The 27,679-nt window shown below is 38.7% G+C and overlaps 1 protein-coding gene across 2 annotated transcripts in view; it reads right to left on the bottom strand.

Annotated features, from left to right (window-relative positions):
- PDE7B (phosphodiesterase 7B) overlaps positions 1-27,679 on the bottom strand; it is a 293,650-nt gene that overhangs the window by 94,201 nt on the left and 171,770 nt on the right. The gene's annotated exons all lie outside the window — the stretch shown is intronic.

Here is a 27,679-nt window from a genome sequence, read left to right as displayed (position 1 = left end):
GCCGTATGTGGCTACCGAGTCCTGAAATGTGCTTGGTGAAACTCGGGAATGAATTTTTAATTTTATTCCATCTTCATTAATTTAAATTTGAATCGTCACACATGGTTAGTGACTATTGTATCGGACAGCATGGCTTTAAGATCGGGCCTTAGTGTGCGAAGCAAACATACTGAAGACACATAGTAATGGCTTTAAAAATGGAGAACAAGCCAGAGTACTGCCATGCCTGATGACTGGAAACACATAGTAATGGCTTTAAAAATGGAGAACAAGCCAGAGTACTGCCATGCCTGATGAGTGGAGACACATAGTAATGGCTTTAAAAATGGAGAACAAGCCAGAGTACTGCCATGCCTGATGGAAGTGTCTCTGCTTATTAAGAGCGCACAGGTGTCCACGTTAGACAGCACTGCAAAGGGCATATCCCACGTACATAGTATTGTATGTGTATCCATACAGAGGTGTCTGCAAAGGTGTTAACAAAATAGGTTTTCCCTGGGGGATAGGAATTAGGGTACTTTTTACTTTGTACTTTTAAAAAAAATTTGCAATAAACATGTATAGATTTTAAAAAAAATTATAAAGCTCTTTTATGTGAGTGTGCAGTGGACATCTTTCAACATTACTTAGTTTAAAGTGTATATGTACCTTTCATTTTTATTTTTAAAAAGATGTTATTTATTTAGTTAGTTTTAGAGAGAGGGGTAAGGAAGGGAGAAAGAGGGGGGAGAAATGTCAATCGGCTGCCTCTCACATGTCCCCAACTGGGGACCTGGCCGGTAACCCAGGCATGCGCCCTGACTGGGAATCAAACCAGTGACCTTTCAGTTCGCAGACCAATGCTCATTCCCCTGAGCCACACCATCCAGGGCTAAAGTGTGTATGTACTATTTAAAAATAAATTCAGCTACCTCTTACAATGTAGTCTACAGCTGCCCAAAAGAAGAATCTTTGGAGGCTGCACACAATGTAGCCCTTCTTTGGAAGGGCTATTGTTCTTCTCTTGTCTATTCTGCTTGGAGACCTCCTTCCGGTAGCTATTCGTCACAGTCCTCCTAGACATTCTCTTTCCTTTTCTTCTGGGTTGAGTTCTCTATTTCTTCCTTTTCTCTTTCTCCCTCTCTTTGTTTATATCTATTCTCTTAAAGCTTTTGGAATCTTTTGCTACCAAAAGAATCCAAAGAAATTCTTTTTCCTGTCTTCTTTAGATACCAGTACTTCTTCTTCTTCTTTTTTTTCAGGGTATTTAAAGTGTTTTATCAGCCTTGGCATTCTGAAATACCCTTGTGGTATCATCACTCATCTGGACCTAGGGTGCTCAGATATGCAAGGTTACTATAACATTGAAGTTTTTCAGGGACTCAGTTGGGCGTGGACTAGAATGGATCTTGCAGGAGAAGGTGGGAAAGGGGCAATGTCTGATCATTACAGTGGTGAGGTGGGCACTCATCCATTTTTCTCAAGTCAGATGTGTTGTGAAGGATGAATGCTTAGCTAACTGTTGGAAAGGCACTCCAAGAATACAGTTATTCATCAAACACCTATCCAAAGATGAGTAGCTTACATTCAGCTCTCACTGGCACAGGTTTTTTTTCCCCCCAGATGAGTTTGTCTTTTGAAGGCTGCCTTTTAAAGTGCAGAGCTTATTCTCTGTGTACTTGACTTACAACTCTGCTCAATATTCTTGCAGAAGAGGACCATGTGCTGTGCAAAAACATCATTCTCATGTGATCTCTCTTTCCTCGATTTATCACCTGGCACCCTGGAGCACTCAGCTCACATGGAGCTTGGCAGTAGGCTCACATTCAACTGAACTGAACATTCTATCCAATAGCTAACCTCAGTTCACCCTGGAATGAGATTAGAATCAGGAAGTCTGGCCAGGTTTGAATTAGCAATGGATGACTCCATAGGATTTCAAATAATCATGGAAAACAGACTAGACCTCCAAACACATTCGTGTGCATTATCAAGTAGCTCAGCTTTTCAACAGACAACAAAAGAAAGTATGCCAGACATTTGAAAAATAAAAAATCCAGGATTGATGAAACAGGTTTCACAAGCATAATTGTAGGAATACTATACAGTACAATAATCACATTTACACTTATAAAACTCTGCTTTATGAAAGATTTCTGAAAAGCCTTTAAGATTAATATTCATTAACATACCCTTTCATTTAAAATATACATTGAGATACCCATTTCATGTGGGCTGCTTAGTCTAATATTTTAAATTAATTTTAACTTTTATATAAGTAGTGGCATATATAGTTTAAAAAGTCAACTAATACTAGGAAGCTTACAATACCCCAAAACACCACCCCAGCCCCCACACACCCCATTGCTACTTATTTTTAATGGTTTCATATTTTTTATTATAGTATTTTCCTCCACATTTTAAATAATATATTTATATTGCTATAACTTAAGTTTCAGTTTTAGACATCTAGAGATGATTAGGAATTAGCACTCTTACACATCCTTCTTTTGTCCCCTTCCTCACTGCCACACTCTCCATTCCCTACCATTCCAATCTGGGTTCAATAGTATCCATTATTACAGTTTTAATATTTCACAGCTGAGCCACATTGGGTACTGTGTTTATGTTTTCTTTATTGCATGCCATTTTTAAAAGTTTGCTTAGTATTCTTTTTATCCAAAATAATGGTAAAACACACTAATATTGTTCAGCACAACAGGTGTCACATTGTTCTTCTCTCGCCTGTTCTGCTTGGAGACCTCCTCCCTGTAGCTGTTTGTCATGGTCCTCCTGACATTCTCTTTCCGTTCCTCCTGGGCTGAGTTATCTATTTCTTCCTTTTCTTGTTCCCTCTCTCTTTGTTATATCTATTCTCTTAAAGCTTTCTGACTCTTTGTAATCCTAGTACATTAGTAATAATTTTTATAATACCACGATACTTTTTTGATTCCTTCTCTCCTTTAAAGTTTTGCAAAATTCAGGTTTAAAAGACTCTAAAATATACTGTTATGGCTAAAGAGAAATACTCAGGAGAGAAAGAGTTACAGACACAGAGTGAGCCTGTGGCTTGAACACATTTTATTCATCAACAAAACTGTTGACCAGTCTTTGATCTTGTGAAGTTGTTTCAGAACTTTTCCTTTATCCGAGTGAACAACTGAATGCTCTCATGTAAAGGAGAAAAATCTAGTTCTCCCAAATTCCTTTTTGTCATAGGAACGGGGTAGGAATGAATTCTCCAACAAAGAATTTGATTTGGTTTCCAAAGAGCAGCTGTGGGAATAAAATTTTTCATTTGATTCAGATATGGGATTTTGGTGAAATTTCATTTTTTTTTCGTATTTTCATTTTACCCTCATAACAAGTTTTATAAAGTATGTTGAGATTCTCAAACATACAAATTATCATCATCCATGGCCACTTATTTTCTGGCACACTTTGGTGATACGGTTCTAGATTTATACTATATGTGACTATCAAGGTGCTCCATAGGCTAAATTATATCCCCCCCAACCCCTAAATTCATATGTTAAAGTCCTAACCCCCACTAAGCGTGTGACTGTGTTTGCAGACAGGGTCTTTAACAAGGTAATTAAGTTAAAGTGGGGGCATTAGGGTGGGCCCTTATCCAACATGACTGGAGTCCTTAGAAGAAGAGAAAATTTGGACATAGATAGGCACAGAAGGAAGACCATGAGAAGCCACAGGGAGAAGGCAGTTATCTATATATGCCAAGGAGAGAGGCCTCAGAAAAAAAACGAACTCTGCCAACACCTTGATCTTGGACTTTCAGCCTCCAGAACTGTGAGAAAACAAACTCCTGTGGCTTAAGCCACCCAGTCTGTGGTTCTTTGTTATGGCAGTCCTAGCAAATTAATACAGTTGCCCTGAATTTTGTGACTCAGGAAAGAAAAATTTCACTTTAGCCCATCATGCTTTCTACACAAAAAGGAAGGAGTCTTTAATACCTGTGGCCCCAGAGCTCAGTGCCTGGCACATAAAGGACTTGCCTTCATGTCACTCAGGTGGAGGGCCTCGGTTGCAGCCCTGGTTGTGTGACACGGTGGTACAGAAACGGGGCAACTGTGACCTGGACTGTGAAATAGAAGGCAGATCTAAGTGCAGCCACCCCTGTTGACATTGACACCTCAGATATTCCATGAACACACTTTAACCAGCAGAGTGGGCCAAAAGACGCGAGGACCAGCCATGTTCTCAGCGCGGACCAGCCACAAGCAACAGGACGCGCTGGGGCCTCTCAAAGAAGAGAAGGGCGCGCTGACTGGCTCTTAGCTGTTCCTCCCAGAAGTACAGGTGAGCCAGTAAAAACCACATGACCAGCTTTTTCAAGAGCTGCTGACAAGCCTGAAAGATCCAAAATGGACACCTGACCCCTGTCTGTTGTCAAGACATTATCCACCATGGCAACCAGGCCAGTTTCCATCATACATGCTGGTGTACAGCTCAATTAAAAAGGATCAAGAGAGTCAGGATTCTAAATATCAACAGCATCACTCTGTCAAAACCTCTCCTGTGACCTTTCCCAGAAAAGGAAATATAATGACAAGATAAAAGTGAGCCAGACTATCGATGCTCAGAAAAGTCCTCGGCGGTACAGTCTGTCTGAAATACTGTCTTATAGGGGTCACAGTCTTTTTGAAGGGTCATGCGGCACAGTGCAACTTATGATGAAACTGAGTAAGGTAAAATACAGTTACCAGGGGATATTTTTTCTTTCCTAAGATCAATAGAAAAATGAAGAAACAAAATTCAAGCATCTCTCTAATCAAGTGCCTTTTCTCCCACTCCTTCCTGTCAATGAAATTTGTTGGGTTCCTTCTTAGCACTGATGACAGTTTCTGTCTGTCTGTACCCCTCCCTGACTTTCTCCTACTCTCCTTCCTTCCTGGCTTACTTATTTTCTATTTTCCCCATTAGATTGTAGCCTCCACGAGGGCAGGAACTATATTTGTAATATTTACCAGGTAAATTCACTACTAATTAAAATGCTTGCCACATAATAGCTGTTCAAGAAATATTTGTTCAATGACTAAATTAATGAAAAATGCCAATGGAAACCAGAGAAAGAAGCTAACATCTATATAGTTTCAATTGTGTTGTGCACCTTATAAGGTGCTGTCATAGGCTCATCTCATTGAATTCTTAAGATATTAAATGATGTACTCTAAACACCAATTTTTAAATGAGGAAACTGAAGCCCAGAGAAGTATCATTCCTTGGTGTTTCTGTAATTATAGTGGGATGAACTATCTCTTTCTTCTCTTCTTTAGCACTTGGAAAACAAAATTCCCCATATTTTGACGTTCAACTTTTATATATTTTGCTTTTCCTCGTGTCCAACCTCTCTGATGCGTTAGTGATGCCAGACTCTGAGCAATGCTGGGGCGAAGGCTGGCTGCAGAGACCACGGCAGCTCAGTTACAAGACAGTCTCTGTAATTTTGTTTTCATTGGTTATTTTCAATATATTTATTAGGTTGTAAAATTGAACCATATTGACTATCTGCAGCCAAGTTTCTTGCAGTGCAAATGGCACATTAACTATGGAGCCATAGAGAAAGGAGTGAGTACTCTTAGGTGAATGCCTAAAACCGAAATACTGATGGGCAAGTCATGAGTGGGTCGAAGGTTCAATGCAATCTTTTCCAAACCTCTCTGGTTTGGAAATCTAACTAGAAACCTCCTGGGGTCAAGGCTTCTGATGAGATTCCTGGAGCTTCTCGGTCCAGGCGTGGGTTTGAAATACTTGGGAAACAGCTGACCACAGGGATCTCAGCACTCCTCATTCTGGCTCGGCTGCGAAGTGCTGAGCTCCATGAAAAGCAGTATGTTTGAGAGGGCTGTGGAGACGTTTTCAAACCTCAACAGGAATTTCAATTGTTCATTTTGGGCAAGAGTTTGGGTTTGATTCCTATGTAAGCCCAAATAACTTGTTTTCTACTGACTTTTGCTTTTTGATTTGAATTGTAGGTATTCAAGTAATAAGATCATGTAGGAAAAATCAATCCATTATAGTACTTTAGATTGTTGATAATAAAAAGTCAGTGTGTTGCAAATTAGAAAAAATAGCCAAGGAGTGACATTCTAACTAATGAGAGTAGATTTTTAAAAAATGTTAAACTATATATAAGTAGTGTTTTTTAAATTAAATGAATTATGGCATAAATGAATGTTTAAAATGATACCATCTGAATCAATTACTGACTTTTTAAAATAAAAAAGTAAATTACGGTACACAAATTATTTTCTTTGACCAATATTGTCATTTATGAGGCCGGAGTGTGCCAATATTAATGTTTTGAGAGCCACACCATCATATAAATTGTGAAAAATATAGCGCTTAAGGCAAATTGAGTGGGTATTCATAGAGCTTAATAAATATTCTACCTGGGTACCATTGTGAAGTTATAAAAATTTGCCTTCATCTATTGATTCTAATCTAAAGGTATTGAAATATGATAGTCTTTTTCTCCTGCTAAATTGGAATTTAAAGACTCATTTCACTTCCAACTAAACTTTTCTTGATGTCACATCAAAATACATTATCAACTATTTTTTGAGTTTGAGTAGCAATTTCTTAAAACTGGTTTTAAATATTGCTTCTGTTTTTTAGAGGCTTTGATTCTTTAAAATACAGTGCAGTCTATGCAGCTGCTAGCTCAGTTGTCTGCAACTTAATATGTATGCTAAGAAAGAGTTGAACAGTGGGGAGATTTTAAATTTTTGATATTTATCCGTTTAATATTCTTTAAATTTTGGGATTTTTTTGGTGCTCACTTTAGCTCAGATTTGCTGTTCGAATAACACTTTTTCTTTAATGGCAACAGAGTAGAGAGAGAGAGATAAAGACATAGGCTCCCTGTTGAGCCGAATCTTTAAGCATATCATTCTGAATGTATTTAACATTTTCAATAGTTTCATATTTTTATTATAGTATTTTCTTCTGTATTTTAAATAATATATTTATATTGCTTAATTTAATTTTGTTTTAGTTTTGTGATATTTTCATAAGGCAAGTCGCCTCTGAGTTATTTCTGATGGAGATATTGTGACTTAAACAAAGTAACAAAAACAAAAAAGCAAACAAAAATTTAAGATCATTTTTTCATATTTTATAATTATATATCATAGAACTAAATTTTCAAAAATGCTGGAAATGATTCATTGAAAAGACCCAGTTTATTTTAATTGGCTAGATAGTAATTGAAAACATTTCGCACAGTCTATTACTAATTGCATTCTTGAATGCCTTCAAAACTCTGCATATTTATATAATCAAATGCCTTTCAAACTACCAGTCTTGCATTTCTAAGGCAATTTGAGACTGTACTATTTCAAAGACTAAGTTTGAGGGACAAAAATCGTGACTTTCTGCCTGAGGACATGTTCACTGCTGATTGTTTTCTAACTGCTCTGCCAGGGGATCCCCGTGACCTCACACGCCCATGTTTACACATGCGGACACAGTCACATGCAGTCTTTCAAGTGGTTTAAAGATCGATTCACTGCATGCACGCAGCACTTCCTCTCTCGTGATTTGTCCCTGCCTACCTCCTGCTTCCAGCTCCTCTGCCTTTGAACTTTCACAGACAGGACATTTTCAAGTTATTTCAAAATTGCTTTTCCTTTGCTATGCAGATCAATGCGATGTAGGCAGCTAGCTATTGAACTGTGTTTAGGATTAAAACGGAAAAGCACAAATTCTCCTTTTAGATTGCATTTCCACTTTGTCTTCTCCTGAAGAAAATCAAGAACCAGAAATTCAGCTCCTTCTAAATTAATTGAAAGATCATTGTTTGCTGCTTTTCCTCTTCCTGACCTTCTCTTTTCATTGACTCTGAAAGGGAAATGTGTCACCCTCATTTCAGAGGAATGCTTGTAATTTGGCGGTAGATTCTGCAAATTCCAATTAGTGATCCACAAGGTGTTGGAAAAACAGGGCCCAATGTGTGGGAAATGCTGGGCGGCTCACTTCCAGCAACTTGAAAAACACCTTCCTTGCTTAGATGTGAAGCCACATCTATATCAACATGAAATACTGGTCAAAGCGACATCTACAATAGTTGAAATGGAAAACCAAACCAAACCAAACAGAAAAGTAAAACACCTTAATTCTAGTTATGCTTTGTGCATAGTTCTTACCTCTTACTATCCAAGTCTCAATTAGAATGTCTTATATAGTTCAGTTTTTATAATTGAAATACTGTTTACTTTCCACTCATTCACTTCAATCAAAAATATTTATGCCGAGATTTGGGTGTGCGGTCCCTCACAGAGCATGCAGTCTAGTGCGGGTGGTGGGGAAAGCAGCTGACAGTAGAAAACAAATGTAGATGGTTGAGTTGAGAAAGAGAAATAAACTTAAACCAGCCTCACTTAAAATGGGGATTATTTAGTCTGAATAGATTATTTAGTTACTGAGAAGATATTTGAAGCTGAAAATTTTTATGTGCATATTTCATCTTATCTAGAATGTTTATGTGAATGAGAAAGAAAGACAAATTATGTATTTCCATTGTGTGAAGGAATTTTCACAGAGATAAGAAGTGGTTGTCCAGAGAACACTCAAGGAGTCATTGACAAAGATGCAACTAGAATTCATATTTTTCTATCTGCAGAGCTGTGCTCTATTCCCCCCTCTCTTCTGCTTAGTTGCTAAATGATGTTGTCCAACACTTTTCTTTTTAAAATTATATATATAATACTTTATGAAACAGAATATACTGCATGCCTGACCCTTAAAAAAAAAAACACCTCCCTTCACTTTAGATATCTGTTCCCATAACTGGGCTGCATCTGCATAGTGCCAGAGCTGAATAGCTCTTTTTCTGTTATCCAGGCCATGCCTATTCCATTAATTTGTCCAAAAAGTCACATTCTCTAAGGGCGTTGCATTTCTCTTAATTTATGGGCACTCTAATAAGAAAATGATGGCTTTGTACATGAGCATAAATGAGGTTTCATTTCTGTTCTGTTAAGGATTTAGTTCAGAATCATCCCACCCTGCTCTGACCATACTGTTGCCTTCTGGACTGCATCTAGGACTGGCCAAAAATAAGCCACGTGTGGACATGCCTGAGTAAAATGTAAATAAAACAAAACAAAAACAAACAAACAAAAAGGTTATGGGGACCATTGGCATGTGAGAAGCTTTGAGGAGTCCTGTGGCGCTGCTGAAATTGATGACCTGGTTGTAAACCACTGGCTAGAACTCTGACAATCATTGGGGAAAATGCTGTCACTGACAACTGATAAAATACAAAGTATAACTTAGTGCTTAAAATCTGAATGTACTGTTCAATGACAGCTGATATGCTAGAAAACTGATCTTTCTGAAATTTCTGTCTGATCAGAACACAATATTTAGATAAAAACATCTCATAACCATCTTTCCTAATCAGATATACTGAATTTTATCATTTCGTAACATTATTGACTATACAACTTCCTTGTTTGCTGTTTGGGTTTGGTTTGGTCCTTTGGAAGGCAGCACCTATGGCCACAGGGTATATGTAGGAGGAGTGGGAAGAATCTGAACAGAACCCTGCAAGGCTTCCTCAGCTGGAGTTAAAGGAGCAATCCCAGGGATTCCTGGCACCGTGGGACTAAGTTAGGTGCTTGTTGAAGACCACTAGAGTACTGCTAACTACAGTAGAAGCGATGGACTTAAGGAATTGTCAAGTGAAACCCAAAGTTTCTTTTTAAATTAGCATGACTTCTCATACAAGAGGAAAAAGATGACTTAGCCTCAAAGGTAATTTTGTGAAGCAAATGTTTAATTTGATAAGCTTATTTGTGAATAATTGCATAGAAGAAATGTTTAGTTTTTAAAAGATTTCATTTATTTATTTTTAGAGAGAGGGGCAGGGAGAGAGAAAAAGAAGGAGAGAAACATCAATGTGTGGTTGCCTCTCATGCGCCCCACACTGGGGATGTGGCCTGCAACCCAGGCACATGCCCCTACTGGGAATTGAACCAGCAACCCTTTGGTTCGCAGGCCAACACTCAATCCACTGAGCCACACCAGCCAGGGCAGGAAATGGTTATTAACATGATTACATAACATCTCCAACATAAAGTGAGAAAACCCTGCAAGTCCAGGTTTTAGCAGAATTCCCAGGTAGCTGCTGTCAAAGTCCCCTGTAGCTAGGTAAGTGGGTGTCTCCTCCACTGGCTTTTAGGCACACGTGTTCTGTAGTACTTGGGCTACAGGTGGCACACAACACATGCCACCCTTATAAGCCTACAAATCATTGGATTCTGTTTCTTCACAACATTTGTCTATCTGTTTCTTCACAACATGTCTATGGGTATGTGCCAGGCATAAAGCAGTGACAAATACTGTTTCTGCTCCTAAGGGGCTTAGTGTTTGGGGGAAAGGTGGAAATTAAACAGATAATCACAAATGTCATGAAGGAGAATGAAAGAGGCAATAGGAGTGCTCACGAGGGGCCCAACCTATCACAGGCATCAGGGTAGACTCAAGACAATAAAAACAATGCTCTAGGGGCCATGAGGCCGACTTTCTTTAGGAAGGAAGGGGAAGGAATGGAGTTGGTCATTCCACCTCCATTATAGTTGTTGGGGAAGGTTTCAGATGTGAAGGTGGGAATAACTGTGTGAGGTAGCTGAGAAAGGGGTCAGACCAGGCAAGGGAATGAAACAGAATTCGACTTGTGGAGCCCAGAGCTACAAGAGAAGAATGGTCTCCATTAAGGCCTCATGTTCAAGGGAACAGGTAGTCTGTTGTCGTTTCCTTCTTTTGAGTCCCTTGTCACCAGCCTAGTACGCAATGAAGCAGGTGAGGAGCTTTTACATTAATGAGATAGAAAACTGAAGTTTTTATTTGCCTGCTGTTTGGTGATTTTTGGCTCCTCATGCGCAGACAGAAAATAATTTTGAGCAATTCGTTTTGTCTTTCTTCTTTTCAAACATTTGTTTGACCTGCTTGTGCTTTTTCTTTACAGCTGCAATGTTAATACAGCTGCACCATCAGAAAAATTTTAGCTACTAATAGTCTTCTGTTTCACACAAAAATGAATCCCAGAGTGAAAGATGTACAATTAAGAAGTTGGGAATATTTTGATAGTTTTATCACATGTTAATAGAATCCTAAACCGGATGCTACTCCACACATTGTATTAAAAATTATATTCTTCATTCAACATTACTAAGTGAACTTTAATGAATGTCTACCCTGCCATGGGCAAATGGGTGCATGTTGGAGGGAAATTTATTATGTATCCTGGGAGATATGAAACATATAATAATAACTAGAGCACAAGCTAGAAGATGAAAAAGATGCTGTAGGGTACAGTTGTGGGGTGTTTATTACTGAGATATCAGGAAAGGCTAGGTAAGGGTGGTGACTGGGATGCTTATTGAGGGATAAGGGAATTTGGCAACTAGAGGGTTGGAGGCCAGGTACGAATGTCCAGATGAGACAAGAGTAAATGTCCAGAGGCAGGAAATAACAGTGAGTAAGTGAAACATGGGCTGCCATGTTCTGTTGGCACCCAGGGAAAGTGAGGCAGAGAAATGGAAAGTGAGGAGTGGGGCCAGCTCACGGTTTGCCTTAGACACCAGATTAGTGGAGAGCCACTGGAAGATTTTGAGGAGAATGGCATTAGCAGAGCTATGCCTTGGAAAGAGTAACTTGTGTTTGGGATGGCTTTGTCTCTAGGACGTGGTGGAAGCAGGGAACTCAGGGGACTACTGCAGTGGTCTAGGTATGCAGTAAGGAGGCCCTGATTTCCCAGGCTGGTGGGAGAAATAGGCAGGAAGACATGGATGGAGAGGATATTAATGGGTATATATAGTTCCTTTGATTTTGTGAGGAATTTCTGGTTTGTTTTTAATTTCAAAATATCCAATGATGTTTTTAAAGTGGTATCTATGAGATTTATCAGCTACTGAGCCAGATTCTCCACATATCTGGGTTAATCATATGCTGTTAACTCAACTTCTGATTGCTCTTCCAGGCCACTGGCTACAAATTTGCAAGTCCTTGCTTGCATTATGTCCTCATTTCTACCTGAAATTCATTTTCATGTATATTGTCCTGTATAGAACCTTGCTATTACAGGCAGTAAAATTCATATTAGTCTCATTTTATTGCAAACCTGACCAAGATCATAACAAATATTTGATTATAGGTTCTTCTCACTATTCTTTATTATCTCTCAATTTGCCTCAGTTTTAAGGGTGCAAATTTGTACTAAGGTCTTGATAATCTAGTGTGGTAAGAGAAAATGTAATCCAAACTCAGGTCACTGTGATCAGTTTCTGCTCTCCTGGCTTCCTGCTCCCCCCCTCCCTGAACCTACCCCCCTATCCTACCTGTCCCACAAGAATTCACGATGGCCTAGAATCAACTAATATACTCCAGTGCATTCCTAGGACAATCTTGGGGTCATCCAGTTCAACCTGGTGCCTTGGGAAGGACTTCAGATCTACTCTAGAGAAGGATTTGGACTTGTAGGTTGGGCCACAGACTAACTGGGCATTAGAAGTGGAGAAGATGTGGTGGTAGGAGGCAAGGGAAACTTTAGGACCCCAGAGCTTCTGGTCTCAGGCCTGAAATGTTCTTCTTCCATTTTGTTTACTAGGCAACTCTCTGATCTTCTGAGAAACCTCCATGGAAAGAGGCTGTGGGTTATCCTAGTTAATAGTGTGGGTTCTGGAGCTCCCCAAATGTGAGTTCAAATTCTGTCCCAGTATCTCTGTGGTCCTAGACAACTATCCTAACCTTTAAGCACCTTCATTTTCCTACACACAAAATAGGACAAGAGGATTGCCCCCGTTAGGATGACGAGGGATTGTGTGTGAAGCATTAGAACACGGTTCAGCACATACCCACTACATACCTGCAGATGAGGTTAGGCCTCCACTCCACCATACTCTCCAGACTTTGGCCCTACTCTGTCCTAGCAAGCACTGCACAGCATTTTATTGTTTCCATTTTTGTCTTGTCACGAGACTATGAGTTTGTCGAGGGCTGAAACAGTAATGCTAAGTGTCTTATGTCTGCAGTCTGACAATGCTGACAATGCATTAGAACTGTGTTAACTTACAAACAAGAAGACTGAGGTAAGAGAGGTTAGTTTACTGAGAGTAAAGCAGCAGACCAGGGTTCAAACCTGGGTATGTTACTTGCATTCTCCATCACCACCCTGCAGCATCTTAGTCTTAGTTTTCTTTGTACCCCCCTGGGCCTGACGCAATGCCCAGCATGGGATTAGGTACTCATATAATGCTTGAGGAATGGGTTTGGTGGGTTTTACCCTACGGGTGGTTGAAGTTTAATCACCTCTCATATGACCTGTGTGAGGTAGTGGTAAGTAACTGAAAGCACTGAGAGATCCCGTCGTCCCAATTTTTACAGCATCTCTTTGACTTAGATTTGGCAAGTAATGCTTCCCTTTGTTCTTATATGGGGGAGGGAGAGAGAAAGATGAGTCATTGAAGGTTAAGTTAATTGCCCAAGAATCCCTGATCCCAGACTAGTTCTACCCCAAACAACTATCCTTGAATTGGGGCAGAATTTCTTAAAATCTTTTATTAGTCATCTCCATAAAGAATGCTTTTAACATCAGTATTGATTCATTTGGAAATAAAGCAGTTTGTTATGCTACCAGCTAATAACTGAATTTGAGTAAAATAAAACAGAGGGTGGCAGTCGACTTCAAGCATTTGTCTCTTTCACTTCCATTCATGCATTTAAGAAATCATCATCGAGCAGTGACCACAGAGCAGCCACCACGAATAGCCCAGCGCTCCGGGAAATGGTATGACAATCCTCCTGCCAGGTTTTGCCCTGAAAGAGCAACCAAAACAACGCAAAGGACTTTTTTTTTCTACAAAGAAGAGCAGAGTATCAAAGGATGTGCATGAACGGATAAGAACCGTAGCCCTGACGTCAGAAGACAGGATTACAATCTCAGCCGTCACATAGTGCTAACACCTGGAATTTGCCGAGCACATTCCCAGCGGCAGGTATTGCGCAAGGCCTTCTTGTTTTTTATCGTTATTTAAAAAACTTTAAAACATCTTTATTAAAATTTCATTGACATATAAAAATTATATGTATTTAATGTGTACATGATGTTTTGATACCTGTATACACTGTAAAGTGATTATCACAATCAAATTAATGAACACATTCATTACCTCTACATAGGTATCATTATGTGTGTGTGTGTGTTGGGAAGATTTACTGTCTATCCTCTTAGCAAATTGTAAGTACACTGTACAGTATCTTTAACTATCATCACCGTACTGTGCACTAGATCTCCAGAACTGAAACTCTGTACCCTGACCAACATCAATCCATTTCCGTCTTCCCCTAGCTCCCGGCAATCACCATCCTACTCTCCACTTCTGTGAACTTGCCTATTTTGAATTTCACATATGTGAGGATCATGCAGTATTTCTCTTTTTGTGTTGCTTGTTTTGTTTAGCATAATGTCCTCCAGTTTCATCCCTGTTGTTGTGAGTGGCAGGCTTTTACAAGGCTGAATATTTTCACGTATATGTACGTAGATGTGTCCTCGTATATCCATTTATTTGTCAATGGACATTTTAAGTTATTTCCAAATCCAAAGGCTTCTTCTCATTTAATCATTCATTAGCTATGCTATCTGGGACAAGTCTTCTATGCAACCCGGGCCTTGGCTTCCCATCTGTGAAGTGGAATAATAATTCTGCGTCTGTCTATCTCACTGGATGGCTGTGAGGATTAAAGGAGGGAATATGAATGTGAAAGCTCCTTATAATAAACTTGTTTCTATGATCACAACTTAGATTTACGTGTAATTTATTCTTTTTTTCTAATTTATTATGCTTTTTGTTCTGCTAATAAAATGATTTTAGGCTCTTGTTTGTATGCTTTTTTGGCAAACCCAATATCTATACTATTGGTTATTTATAAAAGTGAACTTTGACATAGTAAGTTTTCTTAAAGTGGGTAGCTAGGAAAAGAGGGCAGAGGAAACAGAGCTGGGGAAGAAAACATTAGGAGAGGAAAAATGACATAAATCGAATGGAAGCAAAAAGAATCAGTCCCCTTCTTCTTTAAGTCAGGGACAGGGTGAAGGTCTGGGATTATGAGCCACATGTGGAAATAATAGTTATTCAGAAAAAAAGCTCTGCAAAATGATGTTTAGTTAAGAAAGAAGGAAGGATAAATTAATGTTCACTTTTATCAACTAGATTTAAAATAATTACCCATTTTGATTCTGATGTATCCTAATTTTTCAGGCTAACATTCTATGTCAGAACACAAGGGCTTGAATTTTTACTTAATGTTTCATGCTTGATTCCAAACTGGGTTGTAAATTCTCAAGAGGAAGGGGTGTAATTTGTATCCCTCTCCAAGCTTGGCGGAGGTCTGAGTTCTGGTGGAAGGGGAAATGATCAATTTATGGCAAGTACTTTTCGTAGAGTGATGTTCACTGTTCCAAAAATCATCATCACTATGTTCTTGATTAAAAAGTAGGATTATTAGCCTTTTACTTATGGAAGCAGTTTATTTCAACTGTGAGGAAGTGAGAGCTAAAGACTTAAATGTGAAATAATTATGAAACCTGAATGGCATGAGTTTGGGGAGATTAATCAAGTAAACTTTCGGATAGGATTCAAATAGCCACTATGTTCTTGGAGTCTGCATAATTAAAACTTTGAAATTTATGCCCAGCATCTAGGCTTTTCCTGCTCAAATGCAGGAAAGCCACCACCCACCCTTGCCAAAGTTGTCATTCTGAGCTTAAATCAAACGTGGGCTCTGTTTCAAGTAACTGTGCCCTCCTGGCATGGTTCCACCATAGCTCAGATTTCCACGGCTTGCTCTTTGGCTGGTGCAGAGAGAGGAAAGTTTACATCTGCATAGTAAGTCAGAATGTGTCTTTTGGTTCTATGTCCAGAGACTTGATTAATTTTGTATAATTGCAATGAGGGGCTATTGAGAGATCAGAGTCAGGGATGGAGTCTGCATTATTCTTCCACCTGTCTCAGCCTAAGAAATTAGCCACTTATTCTTGCTCTGGAAAGTTGCTACTAGACCACCCTTGGCCCAAAGCACAGGTCAACTTCATGTGTCAGCACTGCCCAAGCTGAACACCTGCTCATTCATAATTCATGCATCTGAAAAGTGGATTATGTGTTTTCTAGGTTGCTGACTTCCCAATCCTATTTCTGATATTTTCATAGCGGAACCTAAAAGCTTTACATTATATTAGGCTATTTCTTATATAAATTACCTTTTTTCCTTTTCACATCAATGTCCACATTGGAATTTCTGTAGTCTAGTAGCACAAGAAAATAAACATGGTTTGGTTGTTTTTCCCTGAATTCTGTAAAACACCACCTATGAAAAATCTACCCTCCCTTGGGCCTCCATGGGCCATTATCTTTCCCAAATCCATGTTCAACAGCATAAGAGGATACCAGTCGACACTGGAGTTGACATGAATCAAGGTATACAAGCTTCCTGAATCTACCATTGCTTAAAACGTTAGAATACCATATGCCAGGGCTGTTAATGACCAGTACATCCCAAAGTGGGATAATTTTTACTAGTCCTATTCCTGCAAAATCAGTTATCCAGATATTCTTTTTCTTACTTCCTTTTGATCATCATTTCTACCTTTCTTGTGAGTTCCCAGGAGATGGACCTCAGAAGAGTGATGGAGCTAAAGGGTGGAATAGACAGTCTTTACACAGTGGTTGTTCTGCATAGTTTCAGAATTTCTTTGGAGATTTTGGCATGAGCAGATGTTATATGTTCTCAGGGTGCCCTTTGTCTACAACTGAAGATCACCCAGACTCTGAAATCTCACGAGGAAATCTAATGGTTTTCTCTAAACAAAACTAGGAGACATCAACCCCTGCCAGTACCATTAAGAAATAAACTATTATGTTGATCTCCTTACAAAACCCCTGGTTTTCTGAAAAGTTTCTCTGTGGTGCTTTGGAAAGTTCTACTGCTTGTCAAGAGTGATCAGTCTTAATTCCTAAAAAGCTGTGGCTAGAATTCTAATGGCAACGTGTTGTGAATTGGCTTTGTACACTAATGTCTGAAGCAGATATTGTCACAATGAAATGGTAATCTGGAGACTAGATTCAAATAAAATACTTTGTAATTACACAGGTTTTTGACATTAATTGACCATCCATATCATAAATGATTGGCTATTCAAAAATGAGAACACAAGGGTGTTATATTTTGGCTTATTTTAACTAAGGTTTTAGTCGACAACCAAATACTGACCAATGCAACATACTTTTACATGAACTTTGACCCAATCCAAACTTAAACTCCTTTCCACCCAAATCAGTCAGAACATTTTGCCTATTGTATGATTAGAGCTACTAGGCTTTCACTGCGCACACTGATGTATAATGAGTGAAAGTTTGGTGAAAGGATACTTTCAAAATTGTACCACCGGAATTGCAAATATAATTAATATTATTAAGCTAAAATTCTATTTATGACTTTGCTTCTTGCTTTATTTATGATTCATAGCAACAGACCTTGGAAGAGTGAATGTGAATTGAGTAAGTATTTCCTGCTGTTCAAGGATAAGCTAAGAAGGCAACACTATTTCTGGGTAGTTATTAAAACTTAAAAAGAGGTGGGAGAATAATCACTAGCATTTATAACCGCTCTGGAGAGTGCTGACTGCATGCCAGCAGTCTGTTAGCTTCTTTACGTGGATTATCTGACGTAGCCCTCACAGCAGCATCAGGGCACAATGTCTAATGCTATTTTCACTTTACAGGTGACAAAACTGAGGCCCAAATTGTTCAGTAAAGATGCAAAGCAGTGTGGCTCCAGAGCCCATCTTTTAAACATGATAATGAATTAGAGAGACATCTCCCCAGGACTAGGGCTAAAAGTGGGCATGGTTTTGTCTTTGGGTATTTATGTTTTACTGTAACTTTATAAGCTTACAAATCTTTTTGGAAATAGTAGATATTGTTTACAGTTTTTGTCCTCAACTTTTAAGAACATTTTAAATTGACATGTAATGTAATATTAATATAACTCTTGGTTTAAACTTTTGCCTCATCCTCTGACTAGCCCATACATGTGCCTTTGCTTATCATCAATGGTTGAGTTCCACCATTCTGGCTCCGAAATTATGGAAACTTCCCAGAGGGCAGTGTATTCCCTATGTCACTGGTATTTAACCAACCCATAAATATTTTATTGTGATGGGCACTGGCCGTGGTGGCCAAGCAAAGGAGGTAATAATGATGATTAGATTTACTGAAGACCGTGGCATACTTTGATATGTTACTGTATCTTTTTGTATATTATCAAAGACATGTCACGGCTATAGTTTAGTTGTCAAGATTGGAATACACTTTAGGGAGCAAACTCCTTTGGAGGCAAACCAGAGTTAGTTTTCTTTGTCATATGAACTGTCAGTTTCATCCATGGCTTATAATGCAGCAAGCAAGCTGGATTGGCTATTGGACCAATTTAGAAGCTCTGTATAATGTCTTTGAATACCTTAATGTTGACATGAAATCCATAATTCACAATTTCAGGATATGCTTCTTGGGGGAAGAGAGGAGGGCAGGGGCGAAATAACAATGTGAGAGTTCAAAAGGGTTGAAGATGCACTTGGGGGTATTTGGATTGGCACTCTGGCGCCCACGGATGCTTGTGATTGCTTATCTGACTTATCTAAACTGCTGACGTCAAAAGAATTAGGCTAGAAATCTTATGATTACAGCTTTTCTTGTGATCTTTTCTGGTATTTCCTGTTTCCTGTCAGGCCAAATATACTTCGAGGGAGGGTTATTTGATGGCATTTCACTGTTTCTGCCTCAGCTAGAGCCAGGGGTACAGGGAACATGAAGTAAAAATAATTAAGAACAACATCAGAAAGCTCTGTCCAACCCCTCACAGTTGCTGACATTTCTTTTTAAACATCAAAAAGTGTTTCTGTAATGGTTCAGAGTAGGGTGTTACTTTTAATGGAACAAGGTCTATTGTTCATTAAAACGAAGAAGCCACTTCAATTGTATTTCTAACTGTTACCTTATTTGGGTGGTAATGAGCAGGCAGGCTGTGAATGGCATCGTGTAGGCAGCCAAGAAGGCTTCTGAGAGAAGAGAGAGATAGTTTTGGAGGAAAAATAACCTCCCAGGTTACATTTTTCCTTTGGGGACATGAAAACTTTATAGAAGCAAAAATATTGAAAAAAAAAGTGGGTGGGGATGAACTTTATAAAATTTTGCCTAACTGTTGCTAAATCTTCAACTTGCTTTCTGAGCTCAGCCCTGTTTGCAATGAGAGCCTGAGGGATTGAGAGGTTAATTAATCCTTAATGGTTTATGGGCAAATGTACTAAGACCCAAATTTCCAAAAGCTCCAGGCACTGGCTCTGCCTGGCCTACTCCCCTGAAACTCTACCTCCCCGCAACAATGCAGACAGAAACAGCGCTATCGAACAGGATCATAGCAACGCTTCATTTCTGATGGCTATAGCAACCAGCAGTACCCTCTCTATTTGCCTTGTGTGCAACTTCCTTTAACTTCACAATCTTGTTTAAATTCTCACTTCTGTGCATTGCAGGCAATCTAGATAGGGAAATTCACAAAGAGGAGACTTGGGATTTGCCCAGAGCAACTTCCAATCTAAGTTTGAAAATAAGAGAAATAAGTGTACACATATATGCATATGCATTTGTGGGTACATATAATAATTATTACTTGTGTAAGAAGGACATCACACACTCAGATACCACAATCAGAGATGTTAGTGCTTGGGAGCGAAAAGACAGAGAATTAGATGTAGAGAGATTATCGCGTAGAGAGGAATTTCTGGAGTTGCAGAGATTAAGGGCTTGACAGGCAGCATGGCTGAGCATCAGGGGACTTCAAACTGGCTCCAAGGATGTTGTGTAATCTCTTTGGGGGTCTCAGTTTTCTTATCTAAAAATGGATTGGGTTAACGAGATGATCAACTTTTCATTATAAAATGCAAAGACCTCTACTTCTCCACTTAAAGTTTTTCGGTGGTTTAACAAAAGTAAAGATTTCTTGTCCATATGCAACCTGGCCCCATTAATGTCTTTCTCTCTGCTTCCCACTATTCTTAATGCCAAACATCATAATAAGCTAACTGGACTAATCTCCATTACTCAATCATTTCTTGTGTTTTTCTGGCTTTGTCCCTATATTCACATTAATTCCTTCACCAAGAAGTGTACCTTGTCATATCTTGATGAGACCTTAACCATCTTAAACATGTAGCTGTAATGACCAGTTCACAAAAAGCCTTCCTTGGTCACTCTAGAGAGGGGTGAGTTAACTCCCAGCCCCCACGGGGTATCTATGACACTTGGTTTGTATTTGAGTGTGAGGTTCTGTCTAACTCATTACATTATAAACTATATAAAATATTATGCTTTTCTTACACATTTTCTCATCGATCCTGTGGCCTAGCCTTGAAAGAATTGTTTGGTTAAATAAACATGGCAATGTGAAGAGAGGAAGAAATATGACTTGGCAAAGACAGACCGTTCTGAGACAGGATAGATTGTGTCAGGTCTTGAATCTGGGGAAGAGATGAGCAGGGCTGGAATGGGACTTCTGGATGCAAGAACACCCAGAATATAAATCCTTCAGGCCAGAGTGGTGTCGAGTGGTAAAGTGCTTTGGCTCGATGATTTGTGTGTATTATTCTTCTGGTTCTGTGTAAAATAATGCTAGAGCACTTAGGAAAAGTTGGTTTGTAATTTAAAGGAAAAATATTCATTATCTCGAAATGCTCAGTACCTATTAAATATGATCAATAAATTCCATACTGATGGTTAGAAACCCATTAGTATCCTCACCCCAAGTCCCACTCTCTAACAGCCACTGTTGCTAGAGAATGAACTTTCTAAAATGTAAAATTTATCATGTCACTTCCCAGTGAAATTACTTGAAGCCTCTCATTGCTTGGAGGATACACTCCTTGCAAAGATAAACGAGGCCCTGGTGTGATCTGGCCCCAGCCTACCTTTCTGGTCTCAACTCTAGCCTTCCTCCCCTAACATACTCCCTATCCCGTGACTTGGCATTCCCTTGAATTTCTTGAATGTTGCCCCACAGTTTCTTATTCTTACTGTGTCCTCCATCTCTTTTTCATTTGGAGAAATGTAATGTACCTTGAAATGGACCTCAAACATCCCCTCCTCTCTGACAACTCCTGAAACACCCACCACGCAGACAGAATTAGCCACTCCCTTGGGCTTCTTGGCACAGACTTTGTGTACGCACTTCTAGGGTAACATGTCACCTACCTAGCTTGCCCGCTCTATCGATCTGTTTATCTATCTCTATTCATCTACCTCAATTTTCTTGGTTTGTAAATTTTTACTTTCTAAGGAACCAGACAGTATCTGGTGCATGATAATTATTAAATAACCTTAGCTGAAGAAGCAGTCATGATCCTTCCTCAACGTACCCACAGAGCATTATTTTTGTTGTATCTTAAAACATATGCCATTCCGCCTTGATATCAGCAAGTCTTTTCCAACAGCTCAAAACCTCTTTCCTTCTGTTTTCCTCCCAGGTATGTGGCATAATGCTATGCTCTGAATAGACACTCAAAAGATAATTATTCAATTGAATTGTTTTGGAAGAGAAACCTAAAAATTTGAAATATGGTATTTGTTTCCATTTTTTAATATCTTGAGTAAATAACCAGTCAATATAGGTCTACATTTCTTATATTTCTAAGTTGGGAATAAATCTCTACTCAATTAATACATATTGTGTCATAGAAGATGCTAAATATTTGAATGTAACATTAAAACATCATTTTACATTCTGTGACATCCTAGAGTGTTTCAAATTAATTTTAGAGTGTTTGAGACACTTAAAATTTTGTTTTCCAAACAAAATTTGCATTAGTCTAGTTTTGTCTATTTGTATTCTATAGTGCAGCTATTCACCAAAACAAACAATAGGATAATTAGGACTAAAAAGGACAGAATAATTTGCTTTAGAGTTTGTAAATCTGGTGACTTCACAATTCTTAATTTTATATACCAACTTAATTGACAAGAAAATCTTTCTTTTGTCCTGTAGAATTAGAGGCTGCTCCAAGGAAATCAGTATGGAACTCAACTAATATTTAAAGAAGACAATGAGGGCAAAAGATAGGTGGACCTATACTTCAAATGAGTTATGGAGAGAAGGACAGGGAAGGAGGCAGAGGTTTCTGGGTATCAGCTACCATGGAAGAGGCAATAATGATCCCTGGTAAAACACCAGAAGAAAATAGTGACCCTCGTTAACGCTGGCACCCTTGCTTCTCCCAATGTCTACTACCCCATCTTCTCCCTAGAGGTCAGAGATGAAGGGGCATAAGAATACTCAAACATTTCCAATTAGCACATTCAGGCAACAAAAATGTATCAGTCCTGACCACAGTACAATGCGCTGCATGGTTAGGACAATTCCAATTTGCATTAGCCATGAAACCTCAGCTTTCAATGTGGAAACTGGCCAGAAAGGTGTGACTTGTCCACATCCTGTTTCACGCAGTCATTCCGTCGAACTTTTCAGTGTCCAAGCCCTGACATGGTTGCTGAAATGTGTGTGTACATTTTAAGAGAAAGCGGGAGAAGTAATAGAGAGGGTAGAACAATTGGGCTCAGCATATGTGTAGGAATGTAAGTAAAATATTATTGAGTATGCAATGCTCAAGTACAGGGGCCAGCGCCTGGTAGTTCAACCAGTGTGTAATGGAGATAATGCTTTTTGTATTATATCCATGTGCTTTTTACTTTTGTATTCTTCTGTGCAATCTTCCCCTTCTACCTCACCAGGGCATCCATTGTAGATGATTAGGCATGCTACAGCAAGAATGAAAAGAGAATGAGAGAGAGAGTTAATACTCATCATTTGATCTTTATAGTAAGGTTTCTGTTTGTTTGGTTTGTTTCTTGGTTTTTGTGTGTGAGTTTGGAACAGAACAATAAGTTTGAGAACTGGTCCTTGTGGAAAGATAAAGAAACTCTCTACACTTTTTATTAGATGCCATTAACATAAGAGTTAGGCCTACAGATGTAGTTTCTTGCTCCTTCTACATTGAGGCTTCCTTCTCCTGGGAAGAAGGAAATGGCACGGGGCGAGTCCATCTGCTCATCTGCTCCCGACACCATAGGGAGTTATGGGGAAGAGAGTCCAAGGCAGAACCCAATGGCCAGATGAATATGACTTTGCTTCCCTGTCTCTGGTTGGCCCTTGTGCTGCATGTGGACAAAACATGTATGGAGCCCAAGACACACACTCACCCAGATACCATCTTGGAGAGAAGCAAGGGTAGGAAAGTATTTATCCAAAAGAAGCAATTTAACCTGGAAGAGACTGACCACCAGCTTGTTAATTAGTAGGTATAAATTTTCTTATCCCCCATTAGGATGGGCTCAAAAGGAAGGTTTGATTAGTTAAAGAAGAGAAACAGGCTACATTTTATTGCACATTTGAGTATGGAAATTTGTGATCTGTTACAAGTGTTTTGAACAGTGACTGTCCCCTCTGCATTTCTGTATGTTTTTGATTGCATTTCTTACACTTGAATTCGGGTTCTTTGTAGCGACCTCACCTCCCTTCCCCCTGCTGTTGTACACTTGGTTCTCTCCTTGTCCCTTTCTTTCTCTTTCTGAATCACTTTCTTCAGCAAATTCTATCTACTTTTTTTGAATGAATTTTTATCACAGACCCTCTAAATGAATGTCTTTGAGTTTTCAGGAGTTCTCTTCAAGTCTGTAGATTTATGTGAGATATTTGGGTGCCGTCCAAAAAGAGATGGAGAAGGAAACAAAAAAGAGAATCTTGGACTTTGGTCCAGAGGTTTGGGGAACACCTGAGAATTCAATGGGAAAGGTTCTAATTATTGTATTATATGCGACGCATTAGCTTTGGTTATTTAATTTTTCTTTTTGATACGTTTATTAAAGTTTACATTCATTCTCATATGTCTCATCTTGATTTTATTTTATAATTTTCTGGCTTTTTTACCTTTCAATTTCTACTACCGAGTACACACAACTGTTACTCAGTCTCTCTTGAAAGTTGTCTTTTGCTCTCTAGAGACTTTTTCTGCATTACGCTTGACTTTTTGGATTTAGTTTTAAGGCTATACACGAGTAAACCCTGCTTTGTCACCTATGCCTTCTAATTGCTTACAAAGCTAGTTTTTAAGCTTTATCTTGTTCTCACTAATGGGAACCATGACCTTCAGGTTCTTCTTTAGTACTCCCCCTCGGGGCTTGTGTGACAGAGCTGGGGAAATACTAAAATATTCAGAACAGGGGCTTGTTGTGTAATCCGTAAAATATCATGTCATATTTTTTATGTGAAAAGAAGTACTCTGAGAAAGGGCATCTGATAATTTTGTAATTTGAGGGAATTTAAGACAAATGTAAAGGTATAAAACTGATCTCCTGGGGTGGTCTCTTGGTATTTTAGAAATTGAATTTAATTTTAAAGAGAAATATATGGTAATGCAGAGAGAGAGATAAATAGAAAAATAAAAATATAAGGTCTACACTCTGTGTCATCTAGCCTGGAGCACTGTATGAAAGCACACGTCCTTTGAGCTTGCTAACTATTTTGACATAGTGTAAGAACCTACCACGTACTGCGGTGTGTACTGATAATTAAAGAGTAAGGATAATCAGAGAGGAGAAAAGAGCACATACTTTCAGTTGCTTCTACGAGTTAAAAGTAACTTGGAGCTTTTGCTCTTTTTACATTAAAAATTCTAACGTTTTCCTTTTAGAGATTAATCAGATGCAAAAGTCAGTGCTTTGCTGTCCAGTTAAACCAGTCTTATTAAAAAAAAAAAAGGAAAAAGAAACTGTTTCCAGGCAAAAAGCAAAGGACATGGGAATAACATCCTCCATTCAGCTCCATCCTCTCAAAAGCTCACTTGTAGGACTGGGTAAACACACACCTTCCGCATTCTATTTCTGAAATTACATTGAGAAATATACAGACTGTTATCTGTAAAAGAAGCAACTTTTGAAATTTCGGTTGAGAGAAAATGTCTCAAGATGCATGAACAGAGCAATTATTTTAAAATATAAAAAAGAAGGCATAATTTATATTCAATTTGCTCTAAATTTTTATAATTATAAGTAAATTGCAATTTCTTTATATGAAGAGAGAACTGTCTCATGTTAGTTTTGCACACACTTTAAATATTTTTAATAGTTCTGAAATTCACTCTTGTGTATTTTTTCTTTTATTTTAAAAGCTATAATGACTAATCCTGATCTTCTGGCATAATATAAGTTTAAAAATGATTCCATTAAAAGGAAGAACTAGGATTCATATTTCTTGAGTAATTTGTGCCTAGGAAAAAGTCCATTCATGCATTTAATGATAACTTGTAAGCTATTTTATTCTTTTTGATAATTTCCCTTTTTCACTTATCAAAGTGTGTTGAGTAGCTGTCATGTGAAAGAGTCCAGGGAGAACACAAAGAGAATAGAATGTTCTCCAGATTCTCAAAAAGCTGAAAATACATATAGGAGGGAAGGAAGAAAATGTACATTAATTATACTCAAGTGATTTGCCAGTGAAATAAGTACAAAGAAAGTTCTGTCAGCCCTCAGAAGAGAAAGACATACTTTTCCTCTGTAATCTCAGGAAGGCTTTGTGCAGGGAAGGGCATATGAGTGGGGTCTTAGGAATAACAGAAGTTGGGGACATGGAGGGAAGTGAAGTTAGGCATTGGGAACAATGAGCAGATAGCAAGCAGGAAGCTGTGGGGTGCTTGTCCTGTCTGGGTGGGATGTGAAGTGCTTAGAGGGCAGGAATGACAAATAAGGCAGGAAAATGAGCTTGTTCCATCCAGAGAGGGGAGAGCTTTGAATGCAGGATACAAGAATTTAGATTTTCTCTGCATACAATGAAAAATCACTGAAGGATTTTGAAGAGGGGTGAGACGTCTTCTGATTTTTCTTTTGATGTTATCTGTCTGAATAACAGAGTAGAAAGAAGAGGGGTAGAGAGCGTACTGTAGTTGGAGGCTCCTGCAAAATTATAGACAAAGCACCATGAGGTTTGACCAAGGGCCACGTCACTGAATAGAAAGTAGGCACTAATGTGAGATAAACTGTGAAAACACAGCTCTGACATCAGCAGCTATGAGTTAACATTTACTGAGATTGTAGTAGGGCCGAGGCTCTATTCTAGCACTTATTTTTTTTGCATGATCTCATTTAATCCTCACCTTTTGTGGAGGTGTTATTGTTATTTCCTTTTTATACAAGAGGAAACTGAGGCAGAGAGAGATGAAGTGATTTGCTCAGGTTCACACAGTTCAGTAATAGAGAGGCAGGATTTAAAACTAAAACTTACTAAATAAATAAGTAAAAATAAGTAAAATAAAACATTTTAAAATCTCAACACTGCCACAAATCAAAATAGTCTGGTACTGGCATAAGCACAGACACATAGATCAATGGAACAAAATAGAGAGCCCAGAAATAAACCTAAGTCTCTTTGGTCAATTAATATTTGACGAAGGGGGCAAGAGCATAAAATGGAGTAAAAACAGCCTCTTCCACAAATGGTGTTGGGAGAGCTGGACAGGTACATGCAAAAAATGAAATGAGACCACCAACTTACACCATGCACAAAAATAAACTCATGATGGATTAAATATAAATCATGACACCATACAATTCCTAGGGGAGAACATAGGCAGGAAAATTCCAGCAATATCCATCCATGCAGCAATATTTTCACCGATATGTCCCCTAGGGCAAGGAATATAAAGGAAAGAATAAACAATTGGGACTACATCAAATTGAAAAGCTTCGCATGGCTAAAGAAAACATCAGCAAAATGAAATGGAACCAACCATATGGGAAAACATATTTGCCAATGATACCTCGGATAAGGGTTTGATCTCCAAAATATATAAAGAACTCACATGACTCCACATCAGGAAGACAAACAATCCAATTAAAAAATGGGCATTGGACCTGAACAGACACTTCTCCAAGGAGGACATACAGAGGGCCCAGAGACATATGAAAGGATGCTCAACATCACTAGCCACCACACAGATGCATATTAAGCCCACAGTTAGATACCACTTCACACCAGTCAGAATGGCCATCATAAACAAATCAACAAACAAGTGCTGGTGAGGATGTGAAGAAAAGGGAACCCTAGTGCACTGTTGGTGGGAATACAGACTGGTGCAGCCACTGTGGAAAACAGTATGGAATTTCCTCAAAAACCTAAAAACAGAGTGGGATTATACCCTAAGAATTCCAAAATACCAATTCAAAAGAACCCGTGAACCCCAGTGTTCATAGCAGCATTATTTACAATAGCCAAGTGCTGGAAACATCCTAAGTGCCCGTCAGTTAATGAGTGAATCAAAAAACTGTGGTACATTTACACAATTGAATACTACACAGCAGAAAGACAGAAAGAACTCCTACCCTTTGCTACAGCAGGGATGGAACTGAAAGAGCCTTATGTTAAGTGAAATAAGCCAGGCAGTGACAGAAAAATACCATATGATTTCACCTATAAAAGGAACCTAATTCACAAAACAAACAAATAAGCAATAAAGAATCAGAGACACGGAAATAAAGAACAAACTGACAGGGACCAGAGGGTAGGGGAAGGGGGCTAACGAGGG

Source organism: Desmodus rotundus, chromosome 11, assembly GCF_022682495.2.
Source record: "Desmodus rotundus isolate HL8 chromosome 11, HLdesRot8A.1, whole genome shotgun sequence".
Taxonomy (NCBI): Eukaryota; Metazoa; Chordata; class Mammalia; order Chiroptera; family Phyllostomidae; genus Desmodus; species Desmodus rotundus.
This window is presented reverse-complemented; position numbering and strand designations above follow the sequence as displayed.